Here is a 16,458-nt window from a genome sequence, read left to right on the forward strand (position 1 = left end):
GTTCTTTCAAGTTTATGTTTTTGTGTGTTGTGGTGTGGATAAAAATTCAACTATTTTGGAATATCTACTTGCATTAAGAAGAATCATTCGGGAAAGACTGTAAGTAAATTTAAATTATCATTAGAATTTCTAGACTACATACAGAAATTTCCAAACACAAAACGTCACGATTCCTTATCTCTAAACATTACACACAATGCTTAAGCGAACCAAACACACGTGATGTCCCTGACAGATGAGGGCCTTCAGCAAAATTGCAAATATTTAAAAATTTATCTTATCACTATCCATCTCCCATAATGCCATGTGCAAACCATTTATTTATCTGTAACTCATAACAATACACATCCAAGACACCAACATTGCTTCCCCCATTCACCCTATCCCTATTTTGTTCATAGTATCTCACCAATCACGACACGAAATTCAAAACAATAACGTCTCTTATTTACAACTAACAAATGACATCACTTATCTTCATCTGATAACAACAAACATTCACGTCATGATTCCTTATCTTATCTTGATCTGGTCAGAAGTGCCCCACCAATCACATCATGAATCCTTATCTCTAACACCACCCATAATTCCATACGCATATCAAAACACAAGAAACGACGTCGTTGACACATATGCCCCCAGGAAAATTCCAAACATTACAAACTCATGACGTCACACACAATGACGTCATCAATGAACAACCAATCACGTCACGATTCCTTATCTTATCTTGATCTTGATCTGGTCAGAAGTGGCTACCATTCTACTTTTGCCGCCCTTCTCCCTTATTTTACGTATAGTTGACCCATGCTTTTCATATAGTTTATGCTAACTTTGCTGCCCCAAAAAAACTTTCCGCCTTGTGCAAATGCACGTCTTGCACCGTCGGTAGAGTCGGCCCTGCGCGCGCGCGCGTGTGTGTGTGTGGATAGACTCGTCTATAAAATATATGATTATAGTAGCGCTGCCGATGGGCAAAGAGTTAGTATCCAGAAAACCACCTTCAGAAACTAAAAGCCACTGCTTGCCTTTAGTAAGTCGAGTATCCGTTTTCACTAGAATTCCTGCCACAGTGAGATTCAAATCCAGAGCCTGTAAGCTGGAGAGCAAGAGGCGATATGCATGTCTATAGCTTGTACGTTGCCATCCTCCTTTGGATACAGCGCACAAACATTGCACAGGTATTCTGGGTTTCGACATGGGTTTGGGGAGAACAAAAAATTTGAAAGAGTGGTGATTCTTCAGAGAATTCGAAGAACTAATAAAAAACAAAGGTACCGACTCGATGGAGATCATGTCAATTAAGCACTTCAGTGCCAAGAGAACTTTCCGAAGATTACTTGAGTTCTTTTATTTTCAAAACTTGTTTTCAAGCATCAGCAATGCATGCATGCATCCAAAAAAAAAAAAAAAAAAATCAGCTAACGCCTATGTAGCATAAGAATAAATAATTAAACAAAATCAGCTAATGTCTTATATTCGCCTATAGGGAAGAGGCGAAGCCGTTTGAGCTCTATCTATCTTTTGGAGACTGAGGGGGGGGGGTGAGTTCAATCTACACCAGTAGCCAATCAGAGAAATAGCTGGTCCGAGACCATCACGAATAATCTGCGGCATCCGGTGAAGAGAGGCAGCTTACAAGAATAATTTTATTATTTCTTTAATATAGATTTAACGATTAAAGTCTTTTTTAAGGCTCCTTCTTTAGAGACGAGAAAATAAATCGAGAATTATAAAGTCTTTTATAAAATACGAGGGCAATTCCAGATGGAGGACTCCCAATACCTATATCGATATCGCTTCCTCTTCCTTCCCTAGAAAGGCAACCCAGATTACGTCCGTTATCTCAGACACGGCGGCGTGCACAAAATGTTGCGTGAAAAATTCTAAATGGGCCATATGATTCACGTCATTACCACGTGAGATACGGCAGATTTTACGACATTTTTGCATTCTTTATATTATGAGGCATGATACACCACTACATTATGACGTAGTGCAGTGCTCTATTCCCTCCCCGATCTTATATTCTTACGAAGGGACGATCTCTATGCAAAGTAAATTATACCGAGCGACATGAAAGCGAAGCTGCTGGCTTTATGCATGCCATGTTTTATTTTAACACAAGCAGTGCTTTATTTGCTGGCGAATATCATTGTTTTTTCCTGAATAATATCGCCATAATCAGTGTATTTTCTACGCTGAATTCAGAAATCGTTTTACGGTCTTCATGGTATTTATAGTTTTTAAATCATATGCAATTTAATTTTTATCAGATGATAGGTCATTACGCAATATTTCATGGCTACCGTATAGTATTTTCCAACTGCTTACACTTTCGTTTAATGTTTGAAGCCAATAATGTGTAACTGGTACTGTTGAAATAGTGACTTACCAACTATTTATGCAAGAACACGTTCATATAGTAATTAACATGTTTAGGTCAATCAGTGAACGAGTACTTCTTACGTCTCTGATGAAATTCTATTACGTACTGTGAATGGCGAGGAATCATTTTCTGGAATCCATATCATACGAATCATTTTCTGGAATCCATATCATACGAATCATTTTATTTCATTTCTTTGTAATTACGGCCGAAGGCAACTGAGACTTCGAAGTGTGCATTATGTGTGATGAAAAACTCGAGTTTCTAGCAATAAAAAGGCTGCCACATGTTTATGAAAATGGCTAACCTTTGATTGATAAAAACCTTTATAATGACTATATAAATCAAGTGGATATTCAATCCAACATTATTCTCGTAAGTTCTCTGGTCAAATTTCGTACGAAACTTTTATAGTTTTTCTGTATTCGGCTTTGAAATAATGTTGGATTTAATATCCACTTGATTTAAATAATTTTGCATCGCTGAAATTAAGCCTTTTCGTTCTTTATTTTAGTAAACCTTTATAAAGACTCTTCGCGTCATCAGGTCCTTCTTATCTGAAGGAGAAATAGCCGTCGTTGTAGATGAATGACATGACTTACACACTTTTTTGTATATACTGTATCTGATCATGTTTAAGAAAAAATTGAAAGTTGGAAAGTCAATATTTCTATAAGCACATTTGTGCATATGGAAGGAAGCATGTTTCTTACGTCCTTGTCTCATTCCTTTTCTCCATTTAAGTCCGGAATGGTTTCAGGAAAGTAGCTCAAGTTAACAACGGTACATTCTATTGGAAAGGACCCGAGTTCGATTCTTGTCTTGATATGCTTTTTCAGTTGCAAGTGAATTAGCCGATCTCATACGGAGGTAACACGGTTTTTTCCTCCTCGAAATTCTGGTTTTTCATCCCGCATACTGGCAAATCGGTCAGGAGAACACACGTAATTTACAGACAAAAATACTATTGGTGGTGGTGGTGGTGGTGGCGGCAGTAGATGGCGCTGTGTGTTGAGGGTGGTAGTTGTAGGATTAAGTAGGGGAAGATGATGAGTTTGGATTCATCGTGCGATGAGTCTTTGGACTTCTCGGAGGTGTCTCGTATTAATAATAATTTGACAAGACAGATACAAATATATAAAAAGTGTGCAAGCAATTCATTACGGAAGTATCGACTTCTTTAGACGTTTTTGTTACATTTGTTGCGGGCTACACTATCCCCAGCTTACGAAAGCGGTTTCTCTTCTCCTATCGAAAAAGCACGTGAACTAGATTTAGATGCAAAATAATTACTAATTACTAAGATAAACGTTGAGTTTCTCTTACATGATGTACTTCTTGTGCGAAATTCCAGCTTGACTAAATAGTAAGCAAGTCAGGATTAACTCAATACCATTCATTATAGTCACTGTGATTTCCAGATCACCGTGACTGTATTTATGAGTATGGCTGTTGCTGTCACAGTGAGAGGCTCTCAGTTAATTCCCCCCCCCCCTGCATTTATTGTGGGATGGAAGAATGCATCAACTACAGATCCATAAAATATATACCGGTATTATATTTCAAACACATTTTCTTTTATTTCCTTTTTTAAATAGATGAACTGTGTTATAAATTAAAGCATTGATGAACGAGAAAAATATCACTTATTTTCTGCAATGATATTTCAAAATATGAAGCCAGACTTTGTACAGATTTCATAAAAGCGTTTATCAGAATGTCTTTCCAAATATTTAAAATATAAAAATAATAATTCAACGATATTTTTGTAAATACTATGTGTAATAATATTTTTTTTCTTTCCATATTCCCAAAAACATTTTTCGTTTTTTTTTGCTTTTTAACTTTTGACTTAATGTCCTCTTTTCCAGCTCTCTCTCTCTCTCTCTCTCTCTCTCTCTCTCTCTCTCTCTCTCTCTCTCTCTCTCTCTCTCTCTCTCTCTCTCTCTCTCTCTCTCTCTCTCTCTCTCCTGGTCCTGTCATTGATGAGATTTCTCGTAATTTGTATCATAGTTTTCAGCCAGTCACTCTTCAGTACATTCTTCACTCGCTAGTTCAATCAACAGGTTTGTATACTCTGTTTTTTTCCCCCTATTAATCTTTAAACCTTTCCACTCATTTCAAATGTTTTTTGTTTTTTTTATGAAGTCTTGTCTCTGTCATTTAGTACTGTCATCCTCACAAAATAACACATGGTACTTCTTTATTTTCTTTGTTGGTTCGCCTAGAATAATAGTAAGAAAAAGCAAAGAGCTCATCGCCGAGCCTCACGAACCTTAAACTCAGTGTTGGCATATTCACCAGTTGCTTCTAATTTTTAATTTTTAAAATTACATTTTTTACATAAGAGGAATATGTGTCATCTGGGATAACTTTTTTCTTCTGGTTCACAGATTAATTCTCATGGAATCCTATCATAGGCCTTCATTAAATCGATGAAAAGGTAGTGCTTCTTTCTTTTTTCTTTGTACTTTTCCACTGACCTTAAACCAAAGATTGCATCTGTCTGGCCTAAAGCCAAATTGATTTTCTATATATATATATGTATTTTTTTTTCTTCTTTTTTTTCTTCATTCTTTAATCTTTTATCAATAAATCTTTCCCCATACTTTCATGGCGTGACACACCTTAATTTTTCTGTAATCGTTACATTCTCTGACGTTTCCATTACTTTTGAAAATTAGAACCACGTAACTATTGTGCTATGCACGTTTGGCATTCTTTCACCCGTCAGTGTTTCATTGAAAAACTCGGCCAAACAAATATTTTTGGTAAACTCAATAATCTGCGATTTGACTCCAACTGTCAGCAGCTCTTTGTTGTCTTCAGGATAACTTCTTCTTTTCGACATTTTTTTCATTCGATAACTCTAAATAGAATTTTCATTTCACGAAAGAGAGATGCAAATTCTGTTTAAGACACGGCACGATATTTTTTTTTCCCCTTTCGTAAATGACCCTAAATATATGACCTCTATTTGCAAATGACTCTCTAATGTAGTACCAGCTTTCAGCACCTTCTCACATTCATTGTTAACACGGTGTCTCCATCCAGTATCTTTAAAGTTAACTATATTCCATGAGATTTCCATCATCTTATCTTCAGTTATATGTACTGGTGACTTCGCAATTACAAATAAAAATTTTCTTGAGGTGTATTGATGGTTGCTGTTATATTTTCTATTCGGGCTTGTTAGATTCTCCTCTCTCTCTCTCTCTCTCTCTCTCTCTCTCTCTCTCTCTCTCTCCTGGTAAAATCTACAATTCCAAAATCCAAATAGATTACATTTTGCAAACTGAAAATTACGCTTGTCTTTTGAAAAAAAAAAGTACGTATTTATTGAAGTTAAATAATAAAGTATCATTTGAACAATGTCGTTTTTTTCAGTATTGCATACACTCAAGCCATATTTTTCGTGTGCTTTTCCTGTTCCTTTTCCCACATGACCATAGATCTCAATACTTTCTAGTGTGCTCTATAATATATTATCTATATTTTCTTAAAATTTCATCTTTATTCCCAGTCATAACCAACTCGAAGTGCATACGCACTGACGACATTTAAAGCACTATTTTCTGGCGACCAGTCTCTCTCTCTCTCTCTCTCTCTCTTTCGCTCTCTAGTTTACACGTTGTCTCCTATAGATTATACTGTACATTAGCCTTTCTTTGCTTAAATATCATTGCAAACGTCCCACTTTGTTTTCCTGTCATTGAGCTGCTCTTCTTTAATTTCCTTTTATTTCTGATTATAAATATTTCCAAATGCTGTTTATTAATAACAAGTTCGTTAAGAAATCAATCCAAAATCGAGTAAATTTTGTATCATTTACCTATACTGGCATAAATTGTTATGTTGCACCTCTCTTCACAATCTGTCAATAAATATTTGTATAAACTTTCCTTAATATTATGCAGACTCCAGAATGAACGAGCTAATAAATTCGAGGAAAAAATTTATATATATATATATATATATATATATATATATATATATATATATATATATATATATATATATATATACATACATACAGGGTGGTTCAAAATTCCCCTACAAACTTTGAGGGGAGGTAGAGAACATCAAAATCAACCATATTCACATAGGAAAGCATGACCGGAAACGCCACCGGAAGGTGCTAACAGGGACACAAAGATACAGAAATAACAAAAGGCAGTAAGTAGTGTAAAAAACTTTATTAGGCGTAACTGAACAGTTCAGTAGTAGTTGGATACATAATATGGTTTCACATCAGGTGCTAAAGTTGCGACCATTAGCAGTGATGCATGCCTGACACCGACGACGCATTGATTGCCGTACATTTTCGAAAATACTTGGAGTTTCCCGGATATCAGCAGCGGCGATGGCGATTCTTGCCACGAGGTCTATGTCAGAGGCAACAGGCGTTTCGTACACCATGGCTTTAAGGGTTCCCCACAGAAAGAAATCAATGTTCGATAAATCAAATGAGCGTGGAGGTCATGCGACGGGTCCACCTCGCCCAATCCATTGAGCCCCAAAGGACCTGTCCAAATACTGACGCACAGAAATGACAAAATGGGCTGGAGCATCGTCGTGTTGGAACCAAATCTACCTACGCAGTCATTGGAACATTGTTCAGTAAATCCGGCAGAACTTCTTCCAGAAAGGTCCGATACTTCTGGGAGTCCAGTCGGGGTGGTAACAGGTATGAGCCGACTAAGCAGTCAGCGACGATACCTGCCCATTCATTAATGGCGAAGCGTTGTTGTGCAGCATGTGATCGCACAGCATGTGGGTTCTCATGGGCCCACAAATGAGCATTGTGATGAATGAAGTCCCCTTCGCTGGTAAATGAAGCTTCATCAGTGAAAAAATCATAAGTTGGAAAATCCGGGTCTACGGCACTTTTCTGCAGAAACCACTGCGCGAATTCCACACGTCGAGGATAATCTTCGGCCATCAGTAACTGGACCCGTTGCAGATGAAACGGATGTAAGGACTCAGAGTGCAAAACGCGCAATACACTGGATCTAGATACTCCTATAGCAGAGGCAGCGGCACGTGTGCTTGTCTCTGGGTTATTGTCCATCGCGTGTAACACCTCTTCCGTGGCGGGATTTCGCGTCGATCGTGGTCGCTCACTATCATGCCTGTAATCCCTGATTGATCCATAGACACACAAATTCTGATGCAAATGCACAAACATTTGGTGATGTGGTACATGTCTGTTTGAGTACCTTTCGCGATACATTCGTACAGCGGCTCGTCCATTTCCGTCAGCTAACCTGTAAACGAGGTACATGTCTGCCATCTTAGCGTTCGTAAAACGACGCATGTTCTTCGTACGACGTCGAAAGCTTTAATGAGGAAGCCCCAATTGCTCACCTGGAGCACTGGCTAACAGCGCCACCTATCACTTTCAGGTGGCGTTTCCGGTCATGCTTTCCTATGTCAATATGGTTGATTTTGATGTTCTCTACCTCCCCTCAAAGTTTGTACGTGGAATTTTGAACCTTCCTTGAATTAATATACCTGTACACGATAGGTACTTTATCAAATAAGTTATTGCTGGTCACAACTTCTTACCGTAACTATATTTCTCTAAATCCATTGCGATATTATTCTGCTTGGTGTTAAAATGACTTCGTGTACACTTTATGTATGTTTGTGCAATATTTGAACGATATTTGTATTTCATTTCGTTATACAGCAAAATCTGTCGTAATCGGGACCCAATTAACCGGCAATACCAAAACAACGGCACTTTCTAAGGTCTAAATTTAACTGAAATTTAAGTCTATGAGATAAGAAAAATATGTAATGGGCTTGCATGATGATGAGGAGGAGGATGAAGATGAGGACGACTCATAGATGAATGTTCATCTATGTCAGCACATGATGTTATGAAACTTCGTTGTATACACCGTGAATTTTTAAAGCTCCGGCGATAATCTTGTAAGCAGGCAGACATTCGAAATTATGTTACGTCATCACACTAAGAAATTCTCAACTTTCATGTGGTAATACGTACTATAATTTTTAAATGTTGTTTAAATTTGATTTTGTGAAATATAAGATTATGTGTATGTGTTTTAAATTTTAAAAAATCCACACGATTTTTGATGTTATTTATTTAATTATGACAGACAGATCGAAAAACACGACCAACGAACTTCGCATGCTGCAATTTCTACACATGGCATCACAAAACACGAACAGGTAAGTTCTCGAAATATATATTCCATTATCCAGCAAAATCTCGTATCTGGCAAAGTCCCGTTGTTGCCGGGTAAGAGAGATTCTACCGTATATTCACTGACACATCTTGTTTTTAGCAAGATGGGTTAGTGAAGCTTCATAACATTTCTAGTTTCAATCTTATCCCTGTAGAGACCATATTTGCCTTTCTTTGCTTTATATTATTTCTATAGTTGTACTTTTGTCGTTTACTTTCCCCTCAAATGTATAAGTTTCGTTGTACACTCAAATTTTGACCACGAAACAAGCATTTTTTGTGGTTGTTGAACTTTTGTATTCCTAATGACTGCTGATTAGAATTAAATGGAAGCACATGCGCATGAAATTCTTTTAATAGAGGAACATCTTAGGTTTCTTTTATTTGCTTCTCACCCACGAAAGGTTGCAAACATGAAGCACCTGAATGCTATCGATGGAATAAGGGTTAGTTAATCCAGATAGCCCTGCTAACATACCAAACATGAAACTTTTTCAAGCCACTTTAGTAAGTAGATTGTTGGTCTCAAACCTTGCGATGAAATTCATCTACTACCTAATGACATGTACTAACTTTCATGTACAATGAGATTCGATGTATTGCGTTAGGTTAAAGATCCGATACGTTATCCACGTGGGGCTGTTAAGTTAAGGTTAAGTAATTATTCAAGTTTCAGTTTTTGGAAAATGCGTTCATTAAAATACTGGCATTCTTATGGAAGCCTTTACTGCTCTTAGTGTGATTGGATGGGTTTGGAGAAAACGGTGTGGGTAGCTTGTTCCAAAGAACAGACGTAGAATGAATGAAAGAGGAGGATGATAAGTGGGTTTGAGGGGTGGGGGCGATCTATTAAGTGGGTTGTTATCTTCTGTATAGTATCAAGTATTTTAAGGAAATTTTTATGTTCAGGATATTTAGTTTTTTTTTATAGAAATTTTACAGAAATATTTAGTTTCATGAGTTGTAAGGGTGAGAAGTAGTTTCTTGAATGGAAGAAGAAAACAAGTATTTTTTTTAGAGTTATCAGGCTATGAATGTGAAGATGTAAGTCAGCTGAAAATGAGTTTGAATCCTGAGTTTTATCTCCCTTTTATGAGGATGGGTTCAAATATAGATTTGCTTCCATGCTGTAGGGTAGATTGCAATCTATGACAGTTTGAATAAGCAATACAGGATGGATATTAATTTTAACCACATCGGTATGTGTGTGGGGGGAGGCAGGATGGGAAGAAATACATTCTAGACCAGAACGTTTATGGATATCAGGACTAATAAAGATTCTTCTGAAGTTTTTCTGGAGAAATGGCAGGGGAGCCACTCAGTGGGTTTTCGTGGGAGGAGATTTTTCCTTGGTCATCTACACAATAAATTAAAGATGTCAAGAAATTATATTCTTGATTTAATCTTTTATCCAAGGTGTAAGCAAACAAAGTTTACGCGTGAAGTAACTTCACGACTGGGCAACTCGTATATAAAGGCTAATGATCTATGCCAGTGGTTCTCAACATTTTTCCACTTTTGTACCCTTTTAAATCCATTTCTATAAATTGTACCCCTTGTTTTTAAAATAGCTGTTTTTAAATACTGACATTTATTGTTCCATAACTAACGTTTTGCATTTTGTTTACTTTACTTGTTTTTCCGCCATTACTGATTATTTTTCGTATACCCCTGAACTGGCCAGCACATACCCCCGAGGGATACGGTAACATCGGTTGGGAACCGATGATCTATGCAATAGTTGTAGGAAAAAAACCAATGCCTTATCTTTGGATGACGTTACGGTACCATTTCTATACTCGAGAGAGAGATGGAAGTACAGAAGCACATAAGTTGAGCCAAAATAGCGCACGCTTTGATTTGGATTTGTTAACAGTTATTTTATTTCAGAAATATATTTTTAAATCTTGTAAAACTTATGAGATAAATAAAAAATAAATACAAAAATTATAAAATAGAAAAAATCTTTAAACCTTTCAGGGGTGAGAGTCACATAAGGATATTGCGGGCTGAATTCGAAGCTCCGAATGTTGACTTGCGCTAATTGAGATATGCTGAATTGTTATCGGACTGCGTTGGCAAAAGATTGTGGATTCAGGAGTGTTGGAATAATCAGACGATGGAAAAATGCCTGTTGAAATCAAGGATGTCGTTCCATTTCGTACTGTTGATTTCAGAATGGCTTGGTGAAGGTCGATCTATAGCAAATGGAACATAAAAAAGGTTATGGTCGAAGTTGCCAAGAGGAGATCTAGTATATTTGGATGAAGAGGTTGTTATTGAAAGGGTGTTAGGAAAATAATGAGGAATATCTGTTATACAGTAATTAAGGGGATACAAATCCCTTGTTCTTCAACTGCCAGTAAGCAAAACTCTAAGATCGAGAACTACAAATCTATGAGTTTCATATATACCGAAAAACTCTCGGCTAATCCAAGTGTAAATGACCACTTGGTAGTACAACACCAAGGCAACTCGAAGCAAAGGTGGAGCAAGATCCCTCACTAACCTTGATATTTTCTCATAATGTAAAAACACAGCCCCTAGGGGATGTAATACTGTAATTACATTATGAGGAGAGGTCACTACCCAGACCGGTTTCAACCTTATGAATAAGTAAAGCCGTCTCTAAAAATTCGGACGATCCCTGGGCCACTCAATTGTGGGCGAAAGACCGTCCATCTCAGTGTTGGCTCCACTCAGTGATGGCCTTCCATCCACCACCACCACCGAGCAGAACCGCTCATATTCCGAAGAAAAGTATTCACCGACAAAGCCCCTCACCGGGCCGTGCCGAAAAACACTTTCCCCGGAGACTCAAATTGCTCCCTTAAGGCAAAAACCTTAAGAGAGCGAACTCATAATAGCCCCCACCGGTTTCAACCTTTTTTGAGGTCTCATCAGTGAGTAGGTAGACATGGTTTAAGTGAAAAGAACTTACATACCTTTACTATACGAATGCCATAAAGGTGTGTGTGTGTGTGTGTGTGTGTGTGTGTGTGTGTGTGTGTGTGTGTGTGTGTGTGTGTGTGTGTGTGTGTGTGTGTGTGTGTGTATTATAACATAAACTGAAAGCCAAACGGCTATTTTTCTGGCATCCTTAATAATAATTAAGGGGATACAAATCCCTTGTTCAACTGCCAGTAAGCAAAACTCTAAGATCGAGAACTACAAATCTATGAGTTTCATATATACGGAAAAACTATTGGCGAATCCAAGTGTAAATGACCACTTGGTAGTACAACACCAAGGCAACTCGAAGCAAAGGTGGAGCAAGCTCCCTCACTATCCTCGATATTTTCTCATAATGTAAAAACACAGCCCCTAGGGGATGTAATACTGTAATTACATTATGAGGAGAGGTCACTACCAAAATAGCCGTTTGGCTTTCAATTTATGTTGAATATCTGTTATGTTGGTTTATGGATAATTTGTGCTCGATTTTCAACAGGAAATGTTTTAGCTTCTCTTCCAGCCTGAAGTTAGAAAAGAGAAAGTAGTCTGAATTATCGACTTTGATAAGTAATATAATCTCACAGTTTCTATAAGTTAGACTACAAAAAATCTAAATAATAAAAAAAGTCAGAATATGTATCGAAATTAGAGAAAATATAAATAGAAATTAAAGTAACAAAGTAGCAAGGAAATTTCCAGTCTGAGCAGATAATACGAGTGAAGAGTGGATCCTTGGTTTACTATTCTCTTGCATGGAATGTGATATGATATCATGAATGCAGTTGTTCCGCCATTTCTGGAATCATGTAAAGTGTAGTTTCGATAGCTGGACAATAAGTAGTGTGAGGAAGTAAGAGATGGTGTGTTGGTGTATGTAAACAAGGGGCAGTGCAAGTCGTTTAAGTTTCACTGATGTCAAGCTCACGAAGGTTAATGAAGTGGCTGATAAAAATGCTTTCTCGTCTTTTTTGATATAATTTTTGTTACATTTTTGGTATATTTTGTGTTTGTTTTGTCATTTTTGTGGGCAGTTTTATGATTCACAGTGTCACTGTTATTTTATTGTTAGTATATTTCATAACTAGTGATCTTAGCTTAGAAAGTATGAATATTCAATGCGAGGAAGAAGGGCTCATGAACATAGCTGGTTTCGCGCAGAGGAACGACCAGTCTCCTATCCATGTGCTCTCAACGGTTCTCTCTGCATATTTCGGTATTCGGACGATTTCAGCATGATCTAGCAAAGCACATCGCAGCACGATTATTATAGCTGGTCTGGAAACCTCCTGATGGTCCTGTGTTCTATTTATCTAATATCTTCTCCATTTAAGCGACTAAATAGAACACAGGACCATCAGGAGGTTTCCAGACCAGCAATAATAATCGTGCTGCGATGTGCTTTGCTAGATCATGCTGAAATCGTCCGAATACCGAAATATGCAGAGAGAACCGTTGAGAGCACATGGATAGGAGACTGGTCGTTCCTCTGCGCGAAACCAGCTATGTTCATGAGCCCTTCTTCCTCGCATTGAATATTCATACTTTCTAAGCTAAGATCAATAGTTATGAAATATACTAACAATAAATTAACAGTGATGACACTGTTGAATCATAAAACTGCCCACAAAAAACTGGTCATTCCTGTGCGCGAAGCCAGCTATGTTAATGAGTCCTTGCTCTCATGCCTGGTTTTGCTGGATGAAAAATTCGAGTTTAGGAAGGGCAACTGTGATACCTGCTAGTTGATCTTCAGTTGAATGCGCCTCATAAAGATCCGATGCTTCTTTCGTCAATGAAGGTCATCTATCACTCCAGGGTTTAGTCAGCATTGCCTATAACTAGGGATGATGTGCTTATAAGGAGGCAATATTAGATGGGAGATATATTTTATCGAATATTATCAGATTCTGCTTATAGGTAGCCTAAAGGTGCTTGAAAATTTGCTTGTTTGGTCTGCGGAGCAGAGTTTCTAGAGTATTAACTATCAGCACACTTCCGATACTAATGTATAAGAAGTTTACAATACAGCTGTGGGTGGAGTTTATATAAAAATAAATGAATAACTCACCTAAATAGCCAGAACTCTTTTTGTGAAAACACATCAGAGTGCGTGAAGGTGGGGATTGGATTGGCTGTGAGAGTCTATATATTGCTTATCACCAACCTATTAATGGCCCAAAATCTTCTCAGTGAAAAATTATTTGCCATGTGTCATGTGTTTTAATAAATACATTTCTGTTTTCTTTACTGATATACTTTGCCATTAACATCTGAAGAAACCAAATTCCAACTATCAACATAACAGAAAACTTTGTTTTAGAATTTTTAATCTTAAAAACCTTTTAGGAAGACCTGATATGAAGTTTGGAAGATGATAATCATAATCCATTAATAGCAGTACAATTACATTACAAATTCGTACTTTTTCTTAAATTTTTCTCTAAAATATTTACCAACGTACATAGCGATCAATCTTTTATTTCTTTTTGTTTTACTTTTTAAATTGCCTTTACAATCTTACCTTTTTAGTTGCATTTTCGTGGTCTCTGGGTCATAGAATATCTTTTATCTCATGACTAGGATACATTGATTAATTGTATTTGCTACAATGTTTCTTAATGTGGTCAATCTGTCACTGTCCAGCATTGAGTCATGGCTATAAGATGGGAAACAGTATTCAGTAAGAAACATAAAGAAGAAACCGCAAGTTATCCAGGTCAAGTAACTGACCCGAGATGACACGTGTGTTGAAACAGTCCGCACGAGAAAGTGCTTGGACATTTCCCATTTGCTGGCTTGGTTGCCCAACTGGTTAGCGTATCCGCTCTCCAATCATAAGGCTGTAGGTGTCTTTAGGTGGTATATGAATTCCTAATATCCGGTGTTTGACCACCACTGCTTATTAGAGGCTTGAAGTGGCTTGAAAAGAGTTCCATGTCTGGTCTCTAGGGGCATAATTTACGAATTATCCTAACTCTTAGTCTTCCTACTGTAATAAAATAATGTGGCATACGCTAAAAGCCATTCGCGATTGGAATTAACATTTAAAAAAATTGACTCAGTAGCCACTAGGTTATAAACTAGCGTGGATAAACAACGAGATTTTCATTTCAAATTCCACATAGGTTTAATATATTTTTATAATTATATAATATATTTATATCATCTTTTTTGTTATTCATCCTCGTTATCTAAATGTCATTAATAAGATATGAAAGTGGTAAGAAGAAGAAGAAGAAATGAAAACGACTTGAATCTATCTTTTTTATTTATTTTTTCATGTTCTAAAACTTAACGATGCTGCAATTACATCAAGACGCATCCAGAACGACGTCAAGTCACAAAGAAGTCAAAATGCTTTTGCTTTGGGAAAAAAAAAAAAATGAAGTTTACAAAAGATAAACGCAGCACCTTAAATAGCTTTGTTTACAAGTTAGGTGCTTATTTTAGAAATAAAAACGTCATTTCTTCGCTGCATACTCGTGTTGGAAACAAATCGTCTTGAAGAAAAAGATATCGATTGCACACTGCTTTCAAAGCGCAGTAAGACATCAATGAAATCTTAATCAGCATCTGCTGCATCTGCGCTTATGCTTCTTAAGACACTTGAATGCAGCTGCCATTCATAAAATTGAGTGGCATCTCTTTCTCGTGTTCTGTTGTTGTGTGTGTGTGTGTGTGCCTGCGTGCGTGTGCGTATCAGTGGTTGCTTTATTATTCAATCCCCTGTGGCAAAAAAGTGAATAATATTCTTTGCCTTCGCTGGATTTTCAAGGTCCTCCGAATGACGTTCCTTCAAGAAAAGTGACTTGTGCTGTTTTCATGGAAACGCAATCCAACAATACTGAAAGCGAAAACGCCTGTTGCGAACGGTGATTTCATAACTGTCGGAGATAAGACTACATGTCTTATGAATGGAAATACTCTTTTTACAATTTCACCTCTACAGAGGTTTCGATATTGCAGGTAACTGCTTATGTGGGATAAGGAAAAATGAATGAATAAATCGCAAAGAATGCAGCAAGATTTTTGTGTGCTTAAAATTGCTTGAAAAATGTTGAAAGAGATTTATTAATGGGCTAATTTACCCAGTGAAAGTTTCAGGAGTTTACATAGCAGATTTGTTTGGTCATGCGTCGCTTTATTAATTCTGTGAAATTCCATTTGTGATGAGAGAAATTTCATGGACTTCTTTTATTAAAGGCAGGACAAAGCAAGAATTTTCCTCCTTGAAAATCGGGCATTCCTGGCAATGTGTTCTCGGACTGTTCCGCGAGGGGATTTCCCCTCACGGAACAGTCTGAGAACACATCCTTTTACGTATGCCACTTGAACATCCTGAATTAAGTGAGCGGACAAAGGAAGTGATTTAAGGAAGAAGAGTTAGAAGATTAAGAAGAAAACTCAACGGTTTCTTAAAATTTAAATTCTCTGTATCTCAAAAGTAATAGACTGATCCGAAAAGGAACAAAGTACGGCTTTTATATAAAACTTGGGATTTTCCCTGCGAATCACCTAGCCAATATTAAATTTGTAAATTTACTTTTATTTGTAAATTTATTTGTTACAGACATAACATAATGTCGCCATGGTTGGCCGAGTGGTTAGCGTATCCACTCTTCAGCCAAGAGGCCCCGGGCTCGAATCCCACCCTGGACCTGGATGTTTATGATTGTCCTACTTTCTCCATGTGGAAAGGGCATCTACGACCCTACCACTTAGTCTGCTAGAAGAAGTGGTAGGGTCGCAGATGACTAACATAAAATAATTTAGGCGCAAACGATGAAAATATTGAAGTCAAAAATTCAGCAGTGAAAAGATGTCTTCGAGGTCAATCCATAAAATAAAAAAAAAATAAAAAAAACTGAAATGGTGGCTCCACCTATTAGTCAACGAT

Source organism: Typopeltis vanoorti, chromosome 22 (assembly GCF_054136105.1).
Source record: "Typopeltis vanoorti isolate ZY-2024b chromosome 22, IOZ_Tvanoo_1.0, whole genome shotgun sequence".
Lineage (NCBI taxonomy): Eukaryota > Metazoa > Arthropoda > Arachnida > Uropygi > Thelyphonidae > Typopeltis > Typopeltis vanoorti.